The 20,770-nt window shown below is 44.3% G+C and overlaps 1 long non-coding RNA gene across 1 annotated transcript in view; it reads left to right on the top strand.

Annotated features, from left to right (window-relative positions):
• Window positions 1-20,314, top strand: part of LOC143419122 (uncharacterized) — a 305,825-nt gene extending 285,511 nt beyond the window's left edge. The window contains exon 3 of the long non-coding RNA XR_013099103.1: window positions 20,228-20,314. This is a non-coding gene — a long non-coding RNA (uncharacterized LOC143419122). The remainder of the gene's footprint in view (window positions 1-20,227) is intronic.
• The last annotated feature ends 456 nt before the right edge of the window (window positions 20,315-20,770 follow it).

The raw sequence follows: 20,770 nt of genomic DNA, 5'->3' as shown, positions 1-20,770 counted from the left end.
GTGGAACAATCCGCGAGTTTCTCTGTGAGTTTCCCATTACGTGGTAGCACACTCCCGCTGCTTACTTGGAAGTTTAGGGGTTTTTTTTCGCTGTAAAGAGAAGTTTTCTTCCCACGCACAACGGACGCTAATGTTTTTGTCACTTTTTATGGAATCAAACTCAAAGTAAGGTCAGTGCTTCCACGCTTTAAACGCTGCACGCTCATACTCTCTCCTGCACTCGATATATGATCCATTGTTGATCTGCACACAGCTGTTGCCACGAATGGCACACTTGCTTATGTCACTGTCATGAGACATTCTCGCAAAAAAATCACGGTTTTAGTAACGCAGTAACGCAGCGTGCTTACAGGAAAGTAACGGTAATCTAATTACCGTTTTTGGAATAGTAATCCCTTACTTTACTCGTTACTTGGAAAAAGTAATCGGATTACAGTAACGCGTTACTGCCCATCTCTGCTCGCTACGACTAGACTCTGAATGACTGGTTTTCCTCCACAATTTAGTACCTCCATATCCGTTTGGTCATTGCCAAAGCAATGCGTCTAAGTGTCCGATGATGTAAATAATATGCGACACAAACGCTACAACAAAGGTGGACGTCGATGTGATGACGGCTCCCGATGGTTAGGGACAAATGCAATCGCATGGCAGGATGCTGTAAACGGCCCAAACTTCAGTTAGAACAACTTAGATAATCCATCCACAATACGAGGTTAGTCATTACAGTTTTTTCTGAATGCTTAAACCCTAACTGTGATTCCTGTAGCACAATCTCTAAAACTATTCAGACTTATAGCAAAACCACTCACTGAGTTTGCAAAACTAAAAGCACAAAAACTGCTTTGCACTCAGTTTGCAATTTTGTAACACACACTTTGCAAAACTGTAGGCACAATTCACTGCACAACACTCAATTACCAAATTTCCAACACACTCCTAGCAAAAGTATACACATGTATGGCTATCATTAACACTAATTTGCCAACTGTCTGGCACACTTTCACATGTGAAAACTTTTTTAGATAATTAGTTCACTTTGCAATCAGCCTAAGCACTATAATACAGGTAAGCTGTGTGTGCGGAGTACAATGGAGGGAGTAGAAAGAGTGAGAAGTAGAGGAGGCCGAGGAAGAGGACGTGGAGGTGAAGAAGTAGGATGAAGAGGACGACAAGGACAAGGAGGAGCAAGAGGAAGACGAGGAGGGGGGAGAGGAAGGGTAGGAAGAGTAAGAAATAGAATTGCTGATGACATCAGAGCTACAATAGTGGACCATGTAATCAACCGTGGAATGACCCTGAGGGTAGCTGGCCAACGGGTCCAGCCTAACTCGAGCCGCTACACTGTAGCAAGCATCATAAGGACATCTTGAAATGAGAATCGGTTAGTACAGTCACTTCGCACAAAGATTTGTAGCACTGCCATATGCCAATGAGAAACACACCAATACCATTGATGTAAAAATACTGAAATTGTTACTTTACAGAATTGCTAGATGACCAGATGCTGGGGGCAGAGGAAGCATGTTCACTGCAGACCAAGTAACCCATATAGTCATTATGGCGATTGCAAATAATCCTATACTTGGAAATAAACACTTGTGTTTGTTTTGATGTGTTTGAATAAACACCAGTACTTGAAGTTTGGATCCCTCTATGCTTATGGATCTATGACAGAAGTATGAGCTCAAACTGACATAGCCTACCTTGTGCGCAGAGAAAGCAAAGGCCAGATGTGTTTTGTATTCATACCATCAGTGTGCAGTTGGCGCATTGTGTGCTTAGTAGATGATGGCTTGTGTGTACTGTTTGATACGGAAACACCATTTTTATGAAGGTGTGAAGAGTTAATCTAGCTGTGTTTGCTTTTGCAAGAGAACTACAATGTTTTGATTATTGGGTGACAGGTTTTCTTATTTGTGTGAAGAGTTTTGCAAAATTAGCCAATAGTTACAAAAAATGTGCTTAAGCAATCAGAAAAAACTGTAATATACTGCTACATGAGCTGGGCTGTAGTTACATTGTATGGTTTTAAAAACTGAGCTTTAAAATGAACAGCGGTAATAAAAAACGAGAGAGGCCGACAGTGATCACTGACTGTTTTTAGGGCTTGTTCAGATTAAATAGAACAAGATACAAAGCATTAAAACATGTTAAAAACACAACAGCCTTAATAAACTCAGAGTAGTTTGGCCCGGAAGCAGGGCTCATATGTCATCACTTAAAGACCGGATATCCCACCTGCTGTGAATGTTTAAATGCAGTACGTTTGTTATTATTATGACTTGCCAATTAACCAACTACAAGCTTAAAGCCCAGCTTTTACAGCTTTTACTGTTGCTTTGACAATCAATGGAACAGTCCTGTTAACTACCCACCTTGTACCTTCAGCACCTGCGTTTCCCCAATCCCAACACCTCCACCATTTACAAAGACCCCTAACTGCTCACCCCTTAATAAGTTTATCCACAGAGCCAATTATTGGCTCTCAATTATTGGATTATTAACTTTTTGTCTGACATAAGGCAACATGTCATACTGGGCAGACATGTCTTGAACTTTCAGTGCATCAGCACCGGTTCCTCTTAGAGCTGTGTATGTTCTTCTCTGCTATCCTCCCTGTACACCAACAGCTGCACCTCCACAAACCAGTCCATCAAACCTCTGAAGTTTGCAGATGACACCAACCTTATTGGGAACAGGTGGAGATGAGGCACCAAGCGGAATGAGATTGACAGTCTGATGACCTGGTGCAGTAACAACAACCTGGACCCTCAATGCTACCAAATCATTAGAGATGATAGTGGACTTCTGGGGATCCAACCGAGAAGTGACTAAGAGAAAATTTATGTACAAGAGTAGGAAGCACGGAGGTTTGGGAGCCCCAGACTTAGAGATTGTCCTGCGAATTCCTTTTATAAAAATTACTCAAAGCGCAATTTCTCGGGGTGCCCCATGGGTTCGAGGGAAAGAGCAATTGTGGCAAAAGAAAAGAGGCAGGGCCAGAGCGGGCGTTCCATACCACAGACTTATGTTTGGTGACTTATCAAGTCAATGGGAACATTATAGTTTAAATATTCTCCAAGATAATATGAAAAATATCTACAAAAAAGTTAATGAAACCAAAAATGAAGGTGTAACTCAATATAAGTATGCAAATGAAGATGAAAACCTTTTAATAGTTAAAAATATACAAGACAAATTATTATCTGAAAGCATGAGAGACGTGGTATGGCTCATCTCGCTCGGGTGCCTCCCTGTGAGAGCAGTGGTACAATGGAGTTGTTTTGTTACCACCATGAAATGTCCTATGACCGACTGTGATGGCCTTGCCATATTGGTCCATTTGATTGACCTTTATTATAATTATGAATTTATTTTATTTTTAGTTGCTACAAACGGGACAGACATGACTGGGGGATAGGACAGGGAGAAAGAATGAAAGAAAGAGAGGGAGAGAAAGACCAAAGGGGAGAAGAGACGGTGAGAAGGGGGGGAAGAAAGAAAAAAAAAACAAACAAACAACAAAAAAAAAAACACCTGGGTCACCTGTATGGAGAAAAAAAACAGAAGAGAAAGCAAACAACAAAGAGCAACATAATAAAAAAAACAGCACCATCACAATAAACTAGCTAGCAGTAGATAACAGTAGATACTAAATAATAAACGATATTGTGCAGCACGCAAGGTAGACAGCGCACAATGTGCTTTGAGGCAGCAGCCAAGAAAGGTGTAGTCCGCGTCTGTGAACACCTGTGTGGATCAGCATGCTTGTATTCCAAAGGTTTCTCCATGTAACGATCTGCTAGGGAGTGTGGGGAGTCATAGCCCCGTCCTCCAGGGTATGAAGCAGGTATGGAGGAGATCCAGGCCCCAGATATCCAGAGGCCCCAGAGTACAAGGACCCGAGGAGGACCACCAAAGGGGGGGAACCGTGCCACCCTCCTGGGAAGAGCTGAGTAGAGCCCCAAAGGATAGGTCACCCCGTAGCTACGGAGCAGAGGCCAGAGGGGGTTGCAGTGGCGTGCCCGCGGGCTCTGCCGGCAGCCAGCTGTGCCAGAGAGGACCGAGCTTCAGGCCCAGAGGCCAGAGGCCTGAGGGCATCCCACCCCCCGGAAGGAGCCCAGCCGGGCCACAGGCGCCCGGCCCTGCCAATCGGCCACCAGGAGTGAGCCGGTACATACATGAGCGCCCAGCCCCAGACGACAAGAACCACCAGCACACCAACGTCTGAGGGCATCAGCCACCGGCAGGGAGTGTGGTGAGGGGAGATAGGCCTCCATACTTTAGAGGGCCTGAGATGTACCCAGAGAGGTTGAGTCTAAGACCCAACTTGACATATAGACACAGACGAACAGGCACACGCGGACACAGACGTGCATTCCCACCCCATATGCACAACCAAATACTCGGCACTCACCCAACATGTAGACTGACACAAATAGACACTGCACAGACAGCCGCACTCCCCAAACATATACTCTATATCCCAGGTCCAGGTACCCCCGCCCTCAGAGGGGCAAGCCGCACCTAGACCCAGGAGATGTAACCCTTCTCTCTGGGGTGGAGGCAAGCGGACCACCTCTTTATCTGCAGTAGCAGGGAGGCCCCGCATCCCAGACCCCAGTCTGACGGCCAGCACCTCCTCCCAGCCCCCCAGCCCTGACGGCTAACAGAACCGGGGTGAGTGAAGACCTCAAACCTCCCTACGCCCGCTCATATGTAGTGTTACTGTGTGCTGTTCTAAAGTGCATTTAAAACTCAGGAGAGCATGGTACTAGCTTCCTCTCAGAGAGCAGCACGGCTCCTCCCGAAAACCCTCAGTGTCTACATGCATTTAAAATTGAGGGTAGGGCACCAGCGCCAGAGGTGGGTTGGAGTACACCGACCATCCTCTGGATGCTGTAAAACGTGCCCACCCCCAAGGCCCTATACGTATGTGTTATGTGAGAGTGTGAGTAATGTGGATGTCTAGGTTGCAGAATAAAATTGAGGCACAGGCGGCCAGAAGGGGACAGAGGGGGCGTGCCTCCCCTGCACCCTGGTGACATACCTGCACCCCAAGCCCTGCGTGTGTGGGTGGGTGTGGTAGAGCGAGAATAGGGAGGCAGCTGAGGATGGGGAGGGAAGAGAGGGGCAAGTGGCCCCTCCCTGGGACCAGCTCCCCCGCTGACCCCAGTAGGCACCCCCACACTCTGGAACCCACCAGGGCAGTTTGTTTCTGAGTGCCTTTTGATGGTGAAGGAAACTGTACTTACTGACACCTTGACTTTCTTTGTAGTTTCTCTGGAGGAAAAACACTTTAAAATGTTATGATGGTCTGTCTCTCTTCCATTGTTAATTGCCTTTTTCTTGCCATTATTATAGCAACACACTACTCTCTGCAGAACAATACTGTTCAACTGTGTTCCAACACTGGTTTTATACAGACAGAGGGGGTTGTAAGTAATCCAGAAAAGTTCAAACACTTGTAGGAATTAGTAGCACCAGCTTTTAAGACTTTATCAACCTTTATCGCTGAAGAACAGCTTTAAATTGTTAACCTATTTTGTGTTCCCTGCAAAAGGCCTTCTTGGATATTTCTGAAATGTACATTATTTTTCAGTTTCGCGTAACCATACCTTTTTTTCAACGTCTGGCAGTTCACCACCTAGCTTTGTATAATTTCAAGCTATTCACTGGACTTAAATGACTTAAATTGCAATAAACCACTGGAAAAATTGTTGTTTTGACCTGTGGTCTAGGTCAGCGGTCCCCAACCCCCGGGCCTCGGACCGGTACCGGTCCGTGAGTCGTTTGGTACCGGGCAGGGAGAATTGAGCTCAGGTGTGAAATGTATGGTTTTCAGAGTTTTTATTGGTTTTCAGCGTTATTTTGTTATCGTTTTTATCGTTAACTCTGTTTTCCTGGGTCTTTTCACGTGTGTTATGAATAAATCTTCTTTTTTCGGTACCGGTACTGGTTTTATTTTGTTGTATTTATCCGCGACACCTTAAAGGCCGGTCCGTGAAAATATTGTCGGGCATGAACCGGTCCGTGGCGCAAAAAAGGTTGGAGACCGCTGGTGTAGGTGATTGAGTGCAAGCTGCCTTTCCTACAAGACCTGTACACCTCCAGGACACTGAGATGGATGGGAACATTGCTGCCTACCCGGTCATAAACTATTTGTAACACTCCCCTCTGGCACGTAGCTACTAGAACCAACCAACACTAGAACCAACACCTTAAGGCAGGGGTGTCAAACTCAAATACACAGTGGGCCAAAATTCAAAACTGGAACAAAGTCGCGGGCTAACATTAATATTTATTGAAAAAAAAATCTTCCTCCAGCTATAAGAATGAATCTTTTCTTATGGACTCAAACAAGTTTTGCTGAAAAACTGAATATGGAACAGCAAAGCTTAATACTAAACAATATATATATTAGCTGTATAATACCAGTAGGCCAGCGCTAATAGTAATTTGGTATGGCTTCGCGGGCCAAATGTAATTAGGCTGCGGGCCAAATTTGGCCCGCGGGCCAGAGTTTGACACCTATGCCTTAAGGCAAAAGAATAGTTACTTTTCCCAGACTATCTGACTACTTTATAATGTCCCCTCACCCCAATCACTGCTCAGTTAATGTGCAACAATAACACTAATTACTCAGGTGATAAAAAATTTGCACACTGGATTCGTTAAAAATACCCCCCCCCCCCCCCCCCCATTGTATACCTATTTTCTAATTGTATTCTATGTCTATAGGTAGACAGTATAAATTACTTCTTTTGTGAGCATTTATTTCTTTTTAATATTTTACATATTTCTATAGATATTTATAAATTATATATACTTTACATACCATGTATTCTGTTTCTGTGCCACTGTTTTTTTCAGCATCACACCCCAACAAATTTTGTGTTTGCGTACAAATTTGAAACAAACTGCGATTCTGATTCTGACAAGTGACATCTGCAGTGTTTCTGCACCACTGCTGTTGTTGTTGATCTACTGGCTGGACTAAGCTTTCTTTTGTTCTCCTTCCCTCCTTCTCTCACTCACTCTTGCCCTGTTCCTTTCCTTTTGTTGTTCTGTTTTCTTTAAAAAAAAAAAAAAATTATAATTAAAAAAAAAAAATCAAACCCTTGTGTATTTGTTATTACTGTCAGTACTAATGTACTACAATGCCCTAGACAAGTGATCTTCTTAATTTATGTATGTGTCTACCATTAGCCGGTACCGATTAAGGACCTGTAAAAAGTTGTTGATGTGCCAGCAGCCCATATTTGTGTCACCTTCAATTATGTCTTCAGACCAATGAGCCGTATAGTTGTGTGTCTATGTTTTTGCACATATTCAAGGAAACACAACTTTCTTCACACTTTGTTAACCTGATCTGATGCTAATCACATTAAATGAGAAAGTAAAAACAAAGCTGTATTATTTCAGAAGTTCTCACGTTTGTGTACGAGTTACTTTAGTACTTTGGCTAAGGGTTTGGCTTTTCATGGTTGGCTGGCGGTTAAGAGGTACAGCATGTATTTTACTAATCATTCTCTGTGCTGTGAAGCAACTGTAAAAGCACAAGTTTCAGAATCAGAAAACTTTCATAATCTTTATGGAAATGATAGGTTATAGTTTCTCGCCCAAAAAAATAAAAGTCACAGACTAAATGAACAATATACAATACAATATATTCTATTCTATTACATTATTAGTTTACGAAATATAACTACATGTGTATATATATATATATATATATATATATATATATATATATATATATATATATATATATATATACATATATATATATATACAGTGGGGCAAAAAAGTATTTAGTCAGCCACCGATTGTGCAAGTTCCCCCACTTACCTGTAACGTCTTCTGTAAGAAGCTTTTCTGTCCCCCACTCGTTACCTGTATGAATGGCACCTGTTTGAACTCATCATCTGTATAAAAGACACCTGTCCACAGCCTCAAACAGTCAGACTCCAAACTCCGCCATGGCCAAGACCAAAGAGCTTTCAAAGGACACCAGGAAAAGTATTGTAGACCTGCACCAGACTGGGAAGAGTGAATCTACAATAGGCAAGCAGCTTGGTGTGAAAAAATCAACTGTGGGAGCAATCATCAGAAAATGGAAGATATACAAGACCACTGATAATCTCCCTCGATCTGGGGCTCCATGCAGGTCTACAATACTTTTATAATACCTCTAGTGTTGTACGCCACATCCCCATTGAGTTCCTGATGAAGGCTCTTAGGGTCCCATTGATCTTGTACAATTCTAGGCATTCCAGTATCCAGCTGTGGGGCATTGAGTCATAGGCCTTCTTGTAATCAATCCAGGCAGTGCACAGGTTGGTAAGTCTGGTCTTGCAGTCTCGGCTGATTGTTCTGTCTACCAGTAGCTGGTGTTTTACGCCTCTGGTATTCTTACCAATTCCTTTCTGTGTCCCGCTCATGTATTGACCCATGTGCCTGTTCATCTTAGCCGATATGATGCCTGACAGGAGCTTCCATGTAGTACTGAGGCAGGTTATTGGTCGGTAGTTGGAGGGGACCGGTCCCTTCTTGGGGTCCTTGGGGATCAGGACCGTCCGGCCTTCAGTTAGCCATTCCGGGTGTCTCTCGTTAACTAGCAGCTGGTTCATTTGTGCTGCCAGACGCTCGTGGAGTGCAGTCAGCTTCTTCAGCCAGTAGGCGTGAACCATGTCGGGCCCTGGTGCTGTCCAACTCTTCATACTGGAGACCCTTTCTTGGATATCTGCCACTGTGATGGTTACTGGACCCTGTTCAGGGAGGTCGCTGTGGTCTGCCCTCAGATCCTCTAGCCACTGAGCATTGCCGTTATGGGTTGCATCCTACTCCCATATGCTCTTCCAGTATTGCTCCGTCTCCAGCCTTGGTGGTGCTGTTCTTTTATTGTTCCCTTGCCACTGAGAGTACACCTTTTCTAGGTCTGTGGAGAACAGCTGGTATATTCTCCTGCCTTCTATCTCTCTGGTGTACCTCCTCAAGCGGCTGGCCAAGGCTGTGAGTCTTTGCTTGGCAGTTTCCAAGGCCTCAGGTATGGACAGCTTGCTGTATTTCTTAGGCACCTTATTTGTCTTACCTTTCTGCAACTCCATTATATATATATATATATATATATATATATATATATATATATATATATATATATATATATGTGTGTGTGTGTGTGTGTGTGTGTGTGTGTGTGTGTGTGTGTGTGTGTGTGTCTCAAGAACATTACAGAGGTGAAATAAATGATTGACATTTAACTGTAACCTGTAAAACTTTATATTTTCTTATTTTACTGTAGATAATGTGCAAAAGGGTGTAACTATTGCACTCTGTACTTGTGCTTTAGATGGAGTTGTACAGGGAGATGGCCACAGGCAGGAAAGATTTCTAGTGTTGTTCAGTGGTGCTTTTTGGTAATCTCAGTCTCTCATTTAACGTGCTCCTGTGAATAGCCAGCACGTCATGGAGTGGGTGGGAGGTATTATCCAGCATTTTCTTGGACAACATCTGCCTCTCAGACACCACCCTAAGGGAGTCCAGCTCCGTCCCCACAACATTACTGGCCTTACAGATCAATTTATTTAGTCTGTTGCGACCCCCAACCTGCTGCCCCAGCATGCAACAGCATAGAGGATAGCACAGGCCACAACAGAATTGTAATAAATTCTGAGCATTGTCCGACAGATGTCGAAAGACCTCAGTCGCATCAGAAAATAGAGACGACTCTGGTCCTTCCTGTAGAGTGCAGTGATGTAATTAACCCAGTCCAGTTTATTGTCTATGTGTACTCCAAGGTATTTATAGTTCTCCACAATGTACACATTGACTCCCTTTATTGAAACACGAGTCAAGGGTTTCCTGGTCCACAATCAGTTCTTTGGTCCTTGTCATGTTGAGCTACAGATGATTCTGGTTTACAAAGGAGTCAACCACAGCCCAGTACTCCATCCCATCACCCTCACTGATGCATCTAACTTCCACGGAGTCATCAGAAAACTTCTGACGATAAAAGGTCTCTGTGTAAATGATAAATGGCCTGTATATGTATAGCGCTTTACTAGTCCCTAAGGACCCCAAAGCGCTTTACACATCCAGTCATCCACCCATGTGGTCATCCTCCCTGTGTAGTGGCTGAAGACCGTGGTGTAGAGGGTGAAGAGGAAAGGGCAGAGAACAGTCCCTTGTCGTGCCCTTGTGTTGCTGATAACATTGTCAGACACACAATGTGGAAGATGCACATATTGTGGTATTCCTGTCAGGTAATCAACATTCCACCAGAGAAGCATCCACGTGCATCGCTGTCAGTTCATCACCCAGAAGGTTGGCCTGAATGGTATTGAAAGCACTGGAAAAGTCAAAAACATGACCCTCACAGTGCTCGCCAGCTGGTCCAGATTGGCGTAGCTAGATGATGCTCAGCTCCGAGGAGGGGCTGATAAGCAAGCTGAGAGGGGATCCTGATGTGGCCTGACTACAGGCTCGTAGCTAGTCAAGAATTAGTCTTTTAAGGGTCTTCTTCACTTGGGAAGTCAGCACCACAGGCTTGTAATCCTGGAGGCCACTGGGAGGTGGCGTTTTTGGTACAGGAATGAGAGATGATGTCTTCCATAGCACTGGGACCCTCTGCAGACTCAGATTCGACATGAACAGTTTATGAAAGACTCCACAAAGCTGGAGGGCACAGCCGTTGAGGACATGGAGACTCACCCCATCTGGTCCAGCAGACTTACCTGAGTGGAATCTTCTCATTTGTCTGCGAACCTGATTGTGAGTGGAAGTGATGGGTGGGGGAAGGGTGTCAGGACTAGAGAAGGCAATGGTGGAGTGTGGAAAGAGAGGGAGAGAGAATGGTGTTGCTGTGGATTGCAGGCTGGCTATGAGTAAATCAGCAGGAGGTTGAGCATCTACTGCTGTGTTGAATCTGTTGAAAAACACAGGTTATGTAGTCAGTGAGGTTCTCAAAGTTTCTCCCACTCTGTTACGTCAAAACTGCACTGTAGTTCTGCTAAGGCCTTCTGATCTGACCTACCCAATGGTGGGAGGTAGGAGGAACCGTATGCATCCATAACATACAGCAAATTCTCTCCCCCTTGGTGAGATACACCACATACTGTGTGAAAGTTGGAAGTGTAGTGTCCAAGAGGACATGGTTGAAGTCACCCAAGATAGAAATGAAGCCGCTTGGGTGCTGAGTCTGTAACTGAGCTATAGAGGAGTGCATAGCGTCACATGCAGCTGTGAGGTTTCCTGAGGGAGGACTTTAAACAGTCACCAAGATTACATGGGTAAATTCCCGGTGCAAATAATACGGCCTGAGTCCAACAGCACACAGTTCAATGTTCGGGTAACAAATCCGCTCTTTGATTTTTATCTGAGCAGGTTTACACCACCGGTTATTAACAAAAATGGCAAGCCTCCCCTTCATTCTGCTTACTGCTTGCAGCACTGTCCCTGTGGAAGCCTTCCACTGATGCATCGTCATCTGGAATATCCTGGTGAATCTGTGATTTGGTGAAACATATCAAGCTATAATCCTGATATTCCTTCTGACTCCGTGCTAGTGCTGTTAGCTCATCCATCTTTTTTGCTAGCAACCGAACGTTCCCCATTATAATAAACAAAAGACATGGTTTGACCCTCCTTCTCTCTTTAAGCCTGCTCTGTCTCGCTGTCTCCTTTCTTCTCCTCTTCTGTCCTCCATCTCTGCATCCTTGGTGCTTTTGTCTCCAGATTTCAGCTGGTACTTCCGTGGGTCTGATTGATAAGCCGGCTGGCTTCAGGACAATCAGCTGATCTCTGGAGTAACCAACCCATCCAGTGTCAGCTGCTACACCACGGTTCCATTGCAAAATGAAAGTAACAGTTCCACTGCAACAAGCAGAACAAAAATTCTCTTGATTCAAATGTTTATTAAGAAAAAAACTATTAAAACAGACAAACACTCTAAGTACTAATTAAAGGACAAAGAAATAAGTCAGAAAATTTTTGAAGTACAGAGAAAAAGCAGGAGCAATTGAAACAGCCTGCATGCTGGTTGACATATGTACACTCGATGTGCAATTTCACTACAGATGATCTTTCAAACCATCTGTCCTCTCTGTCCAAAATGTGAACATTGGCATCCTCGAAAGAGTGACCTTTGTCCTTAAGATGCAGATGGACTGCTGAGTCTTGTCCTGTGGAGGTGGCTCTTCTATGTTGTGCCATGTGCTTGTGAAGTGGCTGTTTGGTTCACATTTTGGACAGAGGACAGATGGTTTGAAAGAGGAGTGAAAGAAGCCATCTATGTCCACTGTGAGCGACCATCTTTGAACAGAGGCGGTGGTTTACGACACCAACTCTCTGCCATCTATAATCCAGTTTTGAGATCCCTTCCCAGACGCCTTAACGCCCACTCACATCCTGGGCCATCTGACCTCAGGAATTCGCATGATAAGGTCGGGCCAGGTTTCACAATGAGCTCACCCGAAACCCTGGCTGATTGGGACCCACACCCAGTTTCACACCTTGGCTCAGGGGATTAGAGGATCATCAGGGGGTCCTTTTGTCCCTCTTTGGGGGGTTACTCCCACTAGGTTTATATCTGGGACTCTCCACCATTTGATCTTAGAACTGAAGACGCTTCTCGGATGAGAGGTGAAACGTCTTCAAGTAACTTAAAGAAGTCCAGACGCTTTTCTTTGCAAGCTCCTTTGACTACGATACAGAATGCCTTGCCAGGCACAGAGAAGTGAGTGATGCCTCTCCAGTTTGTGCACTCGGAGGTGTTGCCCTTCTCTGGTAGCTTGACTATGGCGCCCTTTCGCCAGGGCAGTACTGTGCCACTTTGCCAGCACTTGTTGAACAGGGTCATCAGTTCTTCCACCATGGCTTGGCCGCCAAGTTTTTCTAAGCCGTCCGCTTTGTTGTTTTTGAGGCTCTTGATCGCGATCTTCACTTCCTCGATGGTGATTCTGCCAGTGTTGACCCCAAGCTCATCTTGGGAATTCTCCGCCTCGAAATTGTACGTCGTGGCAGGCTCTGGCTGGTTAAGGGTCTCTTGGAAATGTTCAGCCCATCATTTGTTTTGCTCTTCTTGGGCGATCAGGAGCCTTGACAAAATGGTCCTCGATCCAGTAAGCTCGTTTACTATGTGGTATAGGGTCTTGGAATCATTCCGATCCGCTGCATCCTGAGTTTCAGCACCTTTTCGTTCGAGCCATACTTTCTTGTCTTTCCGACAGCTTTTCTTCACTAGCCGATCTAATTCTGCGTAGCGTCAGGTTCCTGCCTCTCTGGCTTGTTCGGTTTTGGCCTGCTCTCTTTTCAGCAACTACGCTTCGCATAGCAACGACAGTGTTTGGTGTATGATTCTTTATCCAAAACTCACTCCCACAGTCAATATCTTTTCTGTCTAATCTTTCCTAAACAGCTACTGCCAACAACTACAGCTTACTAAAGTTTCATTTAAATGTAAAAATCTGAAGTGATACCACTACACAGTGGTGTATAAGACAGAACTCAGAGGTGGAGGTCACGGAAGTCACTGGTCAATGAATCTGGCTCTCAGGTCCTTGTTCACAAGTGAAGGGAGAGCGGAGTAGGAGACTGTGGAATCGATTGGCATGTCCAGTCTGTTGTGGTAAAAAGAGCTGAATGTAAAAGTAAAACTGTACTGTTCTTACCCTCACTTATGACCAATGTTCCCTCTAAGCTGCGCACGTGCGCAACTGCGCACTGCTGGCACGGTCTCTGCGCACAGAAAATCTGCGTTGCACACAAAAAAAATCTAACCTGAATTGAAATTAAAATAAATACTTTAACAATTCTGTTTTGCAGTGTTAGTCAGTGACTGGCTGCTCCCGTATGGGATTAGAACGATGCCACCTTATCCCATAGTCCAGCCAATAATGTGATTTACATTCGTATATACGCAGCTAATCAACGTCGCTGACAGGCTTTTGACAGCGTCTTTATGTGCCGGTGTCTTAGCACACCGGTGTTTTTAGTGCGCATGCGCCAACCAGCGTGCAGCCTGTTACAGTCGCTCCTGCTTTTCTCTTAGTTTAGCTCTTTTTTCTTACGTATTCTTTTTTTTTCTGACTTGTATTTTCCTCCGTTTTCTATCTCTTACTCAATCATGTGGATTGAGAGAGTTTTTGTTCTTCTGGTGGCCGTGGAACTGTTACTTTTATCATGGAACGGGACCGCAGCACATCTCCTACACGCACGGACTGTTTACTCCAGAGATCAGCTGATCGCCCTGATGCCGGCCGGCTCGCTGGCCAGGCCCGCAGAAGTGCCCGCAGAAGTACCAGCTGAAATTTGGAGGAAAACACATCGGGGATGCAGAGGTCAAGGACAGAAGAGAAGAAAAAAGGTGACGGTGAGACAGCGGAGGCTCGAAGCGAGGAGGAGGTTTAAACCGTGTCTGCCGTCTATCGTGATGGGAAATGTGCGATCGTTGGCAAGTAAAATCGACGAGCTCTCAGCACTGGTACGGAGTCAGAGGGAATACCGAGAGTGTAGCCTGATGTGTTTCACCGAATCATGGCTGCACCAGGTCATTCCCGATGAGAATGCTTCCGTGGAAGGCTTCCACACTGTTCGGGCGGACAGGGACAGCATCGCTAGCGGTAAGCGTAAAGGAGGTGGGCTTGCTGTTTTAGTTAACAACCGGTGGTGTAACCCTGCCAACATAACAATCAAAGAAAGGATTTGTTGCCCGGACACTGAACTGTGTGCTGTTGGACTCAGGCCGTATTATTTACCCAGGGAATTCTCTCACGTCATCTTGGTGGCTGTTTATGTTCCCCCCTCTGCTAACCCCACAGCTGCATGTGACACTATCCACTCTGCCATAGCTCGGCTACAGACTCAGCACCCGAGTGCCTTTATTGTGATCTCGGGTGACTTCAACCATGTATCACTGGACAATACACTACCAACATTCAAACAATATGTGGACTGTCCCACCAGGGGAGAGAAAACTTTAGACTTACTGTATGCTAACGTCAAGGATGCATACAGCTCCTCCTCCCTCCCCCCACTTGGTAGGTCAGATCATAACCTGATTCACCTCACCCCCCGCTATGTGCCAATTGTGAGGAGGGAACCTGTGACCACCAGGACTGTTAGGAGGTGGTCAGAGGAGGCCTTAGCAGAACTACAGGGCTGTTTCGAGGTGACCGACTGGGAAACACTCTGTGAGCCTCACGCCGAGGACATCAATGGGCTTACTGAGTGTATCACAGACTACATAACTTTCTGCACCGACTCCATTGTTCCAGCTCAGACTGTTCATTGTTACCCAAATAACAAGCCGTGGGTGACTAAGGACATCAAAGCCCTCCTCAACAACAAGAAGAGGGCTTTCAGAGGGGGCAACAAAGAGGAGGTGAGGAAGGTCCAGGTGTTACTAAAGGACAAGATCAGAGAGGCTAAGGACAATTACAGGAGGAAGCTGGAGTGGAAACTCCAGCAGAACAGCATGAGAGAGGTGTGGAGGGGCATGAAGACCATCACTGGATTCAGGCCAACCAACAGCAGGGGAGCTGAGGGAGGTGAGAATAGAGCCGACGAGTTGAATCTGTTTTTCAATAGATTCGACACCACAGTGTCTGCTCCTACCCCCACAACCTCACCTGCAGTCAGCCTGGAATCCAGAGCCACACCACTGTGCCAGCCTCTCTCTTCACATGTTGCCTCCTGTGAGATTCCTGACACCCCTCCCCCACCCATCACCTTCACTCAATACCAGGTTGAGATGCAAATGAGGAGACTTCACTCAGGCAAGTCTGCTGGACCAGACGGAGTGAGTCCCCTTGTCCTCAAGGCCTGTGCCCCCCAGCTGTGTGGAGTCTTTCATAAACTGTTTATGCTGAGTCTGAGTCTGCAGAGGGTCCCGGTGATGTGGAAGACATCATGCCTCGTCCCTGTACCAAAGACGCCTCGTCCCAGTGGCCCCCAGGATTACAGGCCCGTGGCACTGACCTCCCACATCATGAAGACCCTGGAAAGGCTCATCCTGGACCAGCTGCGACCCATAGTAAGACCACATCTGGATCCCCTTCAGTTTGCTTATCAGCCTCGTCTCGGAACAGAGGACGCCATCATCTACCTGCTCAATCGTGTCTACACCCATCTGGACCAGCCGGCGAGCACTGTGAGGGTCATGTTTTTTGACTTTTCCAGTGCTTTCAACACCATCAGGCCGACCCTCCTGGGTGATAAGTTAGCAGCGATGCAGGTGGATGCTTCTCTGGTGTCCTGGATTGTTGATTACCTGACAGGAAGACCACAATATGTACGTCTCCCACAGTGTGTGTCTGACAAGGTGATCAGCAACACAGGGGCACCACAGGGGACTGTCCTCTCCCCCTTCCTCTTCACCCTCTACACCACAGACTTCAGCCACTGCACAGAGACCTGCCATCTTCAGAAGTTTTCTGATGACTCTGCGGTGGTTGGATGCATCAGCAGGGATGATGAGACAGAGTACCGGGCTGTGGTCGACTCCTTTGTCACGTGGTGTGAGCAGAATCATCTGCAGCTCAACGTGGCAAAGACCAAGGAACTGATCGTGGACTTCAGGAAGACCAGGAAACACTTGACCCCTGTTTCAATCCAGGGGGTCAGTGTTGACATTGTGGAGGACTATAAATACCTTGGAGTACACATTGACAATAAACTGGACTGGGCTAAAAACACCACAGCACTTTACAGGAAGGGCCAGAGTCGTCTCTATTTTTTGAGGCGACTGAGGTCCTTCAACATCTGCCAGAAAATGCTGAGGATTTTCTATGAGTCTGTGGTGGCCAGTGCGATCCTCTATGCTGTTGCATGCTGGGGGAGCAGGCTGAGGGTCGCAGATGCCAACAGACTTAATAAACTGATCCGTAAGGCCAGCAATGTTGTGGGGATGGAGCTGGACTCCCTCAAGGTGGTGTCGGAGAGGCGGATGCTGTCCAAGATAAAGACAATGTTGGATAACACCTCCCACCCACTCCATGACATGTTGGTCAGTCACAGGAGCTCGTTCAGTGAGAGACTGAGATTACCGAAAAGCACCACTGAACGACACAGGAAATCATTCCTGCCTGTGGCCATCTCCCTGTACAACGCATCCACTTAACACACTGTTTGCTGCTACAACTACACGTTTCTTTTCCAAATATTTATTTATAAGTGACTTATGTATGTATGTATGTATATATATGTATATATTGTACTATTCTTAGTTAGCGTATTGTCTGTCTTGTCTTAATGTTGGTTTAAAATGGAGCACTGTAACAAAAAATAATTTCCCCCAGGGATCAATAAAGTATTCTGATTCTGATTCTGATTCTGATTTTAACTAGCAAAGCGGCTGATGTGGAGTGAAGCCACGTTAATGACAACGTGTAAAACCATTGGAGATGTGAGGAGGACAGACGGAACAATTGACGGAAAAAGTGTGGACTTTATACCAGTTTTTAAATTGTGTCAATCGGCCACGTAAAACCAGAGTTATGATAAAAATATCTGCAATGTTTGATTTTCTTGCTGAATGCTATCGTTGTTTATATTTACTGTGGGAAGAAACTGTAAAAACTGCGTTTTATAAGAAAAAAGGCTCGAAAGCCTGTGAGCAAAAACAAACTCCACCCCCTCTCCCTTTCCTATTCGTCCAAAAAAGTACCACGTCGACCAATCAAAAAATGATATGGCAACGTGGCATCTAGTTGTTAAGAAACGGGAAGAAGTTTTAGGAGTGACGGCGGTCCTTTGAGATATGAGAGATTTGAGACGTTTAGCGCAAATCTTGTGTAGTTAGTGTGTAGTGTAGTCAATAGTTTTGTTGTGTGTGACTGTTGTTCTCCTTGATCTCATAGTGGACAGAAATTATTTTTTGGAGTGGCACAAATAATTTGTGTGGCATCAAATTTGATGCAGAACAGCTGATTGTTCTGTAAATAGATTGAAGTGTTTATTTAAAAACACCTTGGCTGCATTTAAAAAAAAAAGCTGCAAAAAACTTTGTTGTTTGCCAAACTGAGTTACTTTTTTGAAGAAGTAACTATATAATTAATTGCCCAGCATTGGTCATTATATACTATATTTTGCAGACAGAGTTACAGACTCTCTCCCAGACCACAGACTCATACTCATAATACTAGTCAGAGCTGTATAAAAAAAAGAAGAAAAAAGTAAGTTATGTTTTCGAAATTGGAGTTCAAGTTATTTTTACTTCCAATAGTGTTAACATATTACACAGGTCAATAACTAGATTTTTTTTAACTTTTCATTATAAGTGGGCTAAAGCAGTTAATTAAAAGTACCGTAGTCTAACATAAATGTAAATGCTGTAATTTTATTATTTTAATAAACCATGTAACTTGGATGGATACGATGCTGGCGTGACCACAGTGCACACGTCTGCTGTCGCTCACAGTGGTCCAAGGGATCACTCGGGGAGTTTGTGTGTTCACTCAGACACGTGAAAAATTAGAGGGAACATTGCTTATGACCTGCTCTGGCTCTGGTTAGTGACTGAAAGAATGACTCAAGTGGTGTCTGGAATCTACCCACAGCTTTCTCCTAGAGATAGGGTGAGGAGTTAGGTCATTCAGGAGGGGCTCAGATTAAAGCCAATACTCATTCACTTTGAAAGGAAACATTGGTAGTAGGTAATAACTTTGAAATGACCACATTATTGTGTTCTTGTTTCTATTACCACTTTATTACCGAGCTGTATTTGCATGGTGTTTGGGCCCTTATTATCTATTTACATAAATTTCAGTGTAATATTACTCAGCTGTAATGACTGTTGCTACCATGACATTACTTGGATTTTTTTGTTGTTATTTCTTTGGTAATTGCGTGGTAATAAACTAAACTGCCACATTATTACTAGGGCTGGGTATCGTTAGTGATTTCTATAATCGATCTGATTCCAGTTCACAAGGTCCCGAATCAATTTGATCCCCGATTCGATTCCATTTGGTTCCATTTGAAGCAGGGAAATTTTCCTCAGGCAGTCAGAAATATTATAATTCTGATGATTTATCAGTACTGACACTTGTGAGACTTCATCAGAAGTGTGACCATTATAGGAGATGCCTTTGTGCCAAAGTAACTGATTACAAAACAGAAAAACATTCTCCTGGCCTCGCTTTTTATAGCAGATAACCTTAAAAATATTCGGCAGTAGAACAAAAACAAAAGAAAACCATGAATCAACATTTGAACATTACCCAATGCTGCTGAAGTGAAGCAGAGTGAAGTTACAGAGTTTTATCAGAGACACAGCTAAGCATTTTGCAATTTGGTATAAAACATTTAAACTTCTTCGGTATTGAAAATCAGAAATTATTCTTGTCAGAGGTCATTTTTGAAAAAACAAAACAAAGAAACAACAAAGCAGTGGCCGACAGCGCTGTAAACAAAGGTAGACTGGTGCATAATAAGCAAGCTAATAATGCAGAAAACAGATTTGAGATGGGAAACTGTTCTTGAAGTACACTGAGAGAGAGAGCTGTGTAGGAAGTGTGATTTTATTGTGGTGGAAGCAAATCAGCAGAAGTAGGAGAGAGTTAATGACAATATTTATCAATTGTTAAGCGTAGTTTAGATCTTCTTTTGCTGCTGGTTCAGTGAATTTTGGTCAGAGAGTGACGGAACCTGCAGCTTCAGAATCTGTGAGATGTCGGCTTTGATTCTGATGTGTCGGGTCTGTGCTTTGTTTTTACGTCTTTGTGTGGAATCTGCTCTCATTTGCTGTTTTGTTTGGTGGTTGTTGAAATAAAAGCTTTAACCTGAGATTCTAGTGTTTCTGGCAAAATACATTTATATTTAAGAATCGATTCAGGATTTAATGAATTGATATTACGTTATTCGGAAAATCATTGGCTGGATGGATGCTGATAATAGTTTAGTTTGTACTTTGGAAAAATCTAAATGTAATAATGATAACTTCTTATTTGAGGACTTTCTTTCTCAACTAAATATAAACCTACTCTATCTTGAACTGTCCTGTAGTGACTCGTTTCAGTTCTATTTCTTTCAGGGTCACATTAACTCTTTTGCATAAGATATGTTCTATTTTCTAATAATGTTTCTTTTTGATCCCACCCTTCCACTATGTAGGCCTCGTTGTTAAATCACCATTAGTATCTCAGTTGGGAGCCAGTTTGATGTTGCTCGGTGAAGTTTGGTAGAAATAGATTAAACTGAGATCTGTTTTGGTTTTGTTTTGCAGATTCCTCTGATCAAAGTTCCAGGGCAGCTCCCCACTGTAACCAAACAGAACCAGATGACTGCTGTGATTAGGCGACTCCATTGGAATTCACAGAAAAAGACAAGAACAGAGGTATGTGCATATATGTGTATTCATACTGGTGGTGGTTCCTAACAGCTGCCTCTTGGAAGCAAGATATGAATGCTGACCACTCAACAGAGGAGGTCCTATGCTTTGCTAATGAAAAACAGTACCTATATGAGTATTTAACTGAACAGTTATACCCAATAATTTATATGTCATTCTACATCAAGCACGACAGTTTGGTGCAGGTCATCCATGCAACATGTAAACACATTACCCCAGTTGGTTATTAACTTGAAATGATATTTGGAAAAACACCAACAGCAAAAGCAAAGATTGCACTGTAGCGCTTTAATGCTGTTCCTGTTGTTTGCCGTCTGTGTTCCTCTCTGCATTTAAAAATTTCCTGAAAATCATCTTTACAACAGCTAGCCAAATGAAGAGTCTCAATGAGTTAGGTGTGTCACTGTCGAAGTCTTA

Source organism: Maylandia zebra, linkage group LG6 (assembly GCF_041146795.1).
Source record: "Maylandia zebra isolate NMK-2024a linkage group LG6, Mzebra_GT3a, whole genome shotgun sequence".
NCBI classification, from domain to species: domain Eukaryota; kingdom Metazoa; phylum Chordata; class Actinopteri; order Cichliformes; family Cichlidae; genus Maylandia; species Maylandia zebra.
The sequence above is the reverse complement of the archived record's forward strand: the minus strand, read 5'-3'. Positions and strand labels throughout refer to the sequence as shown.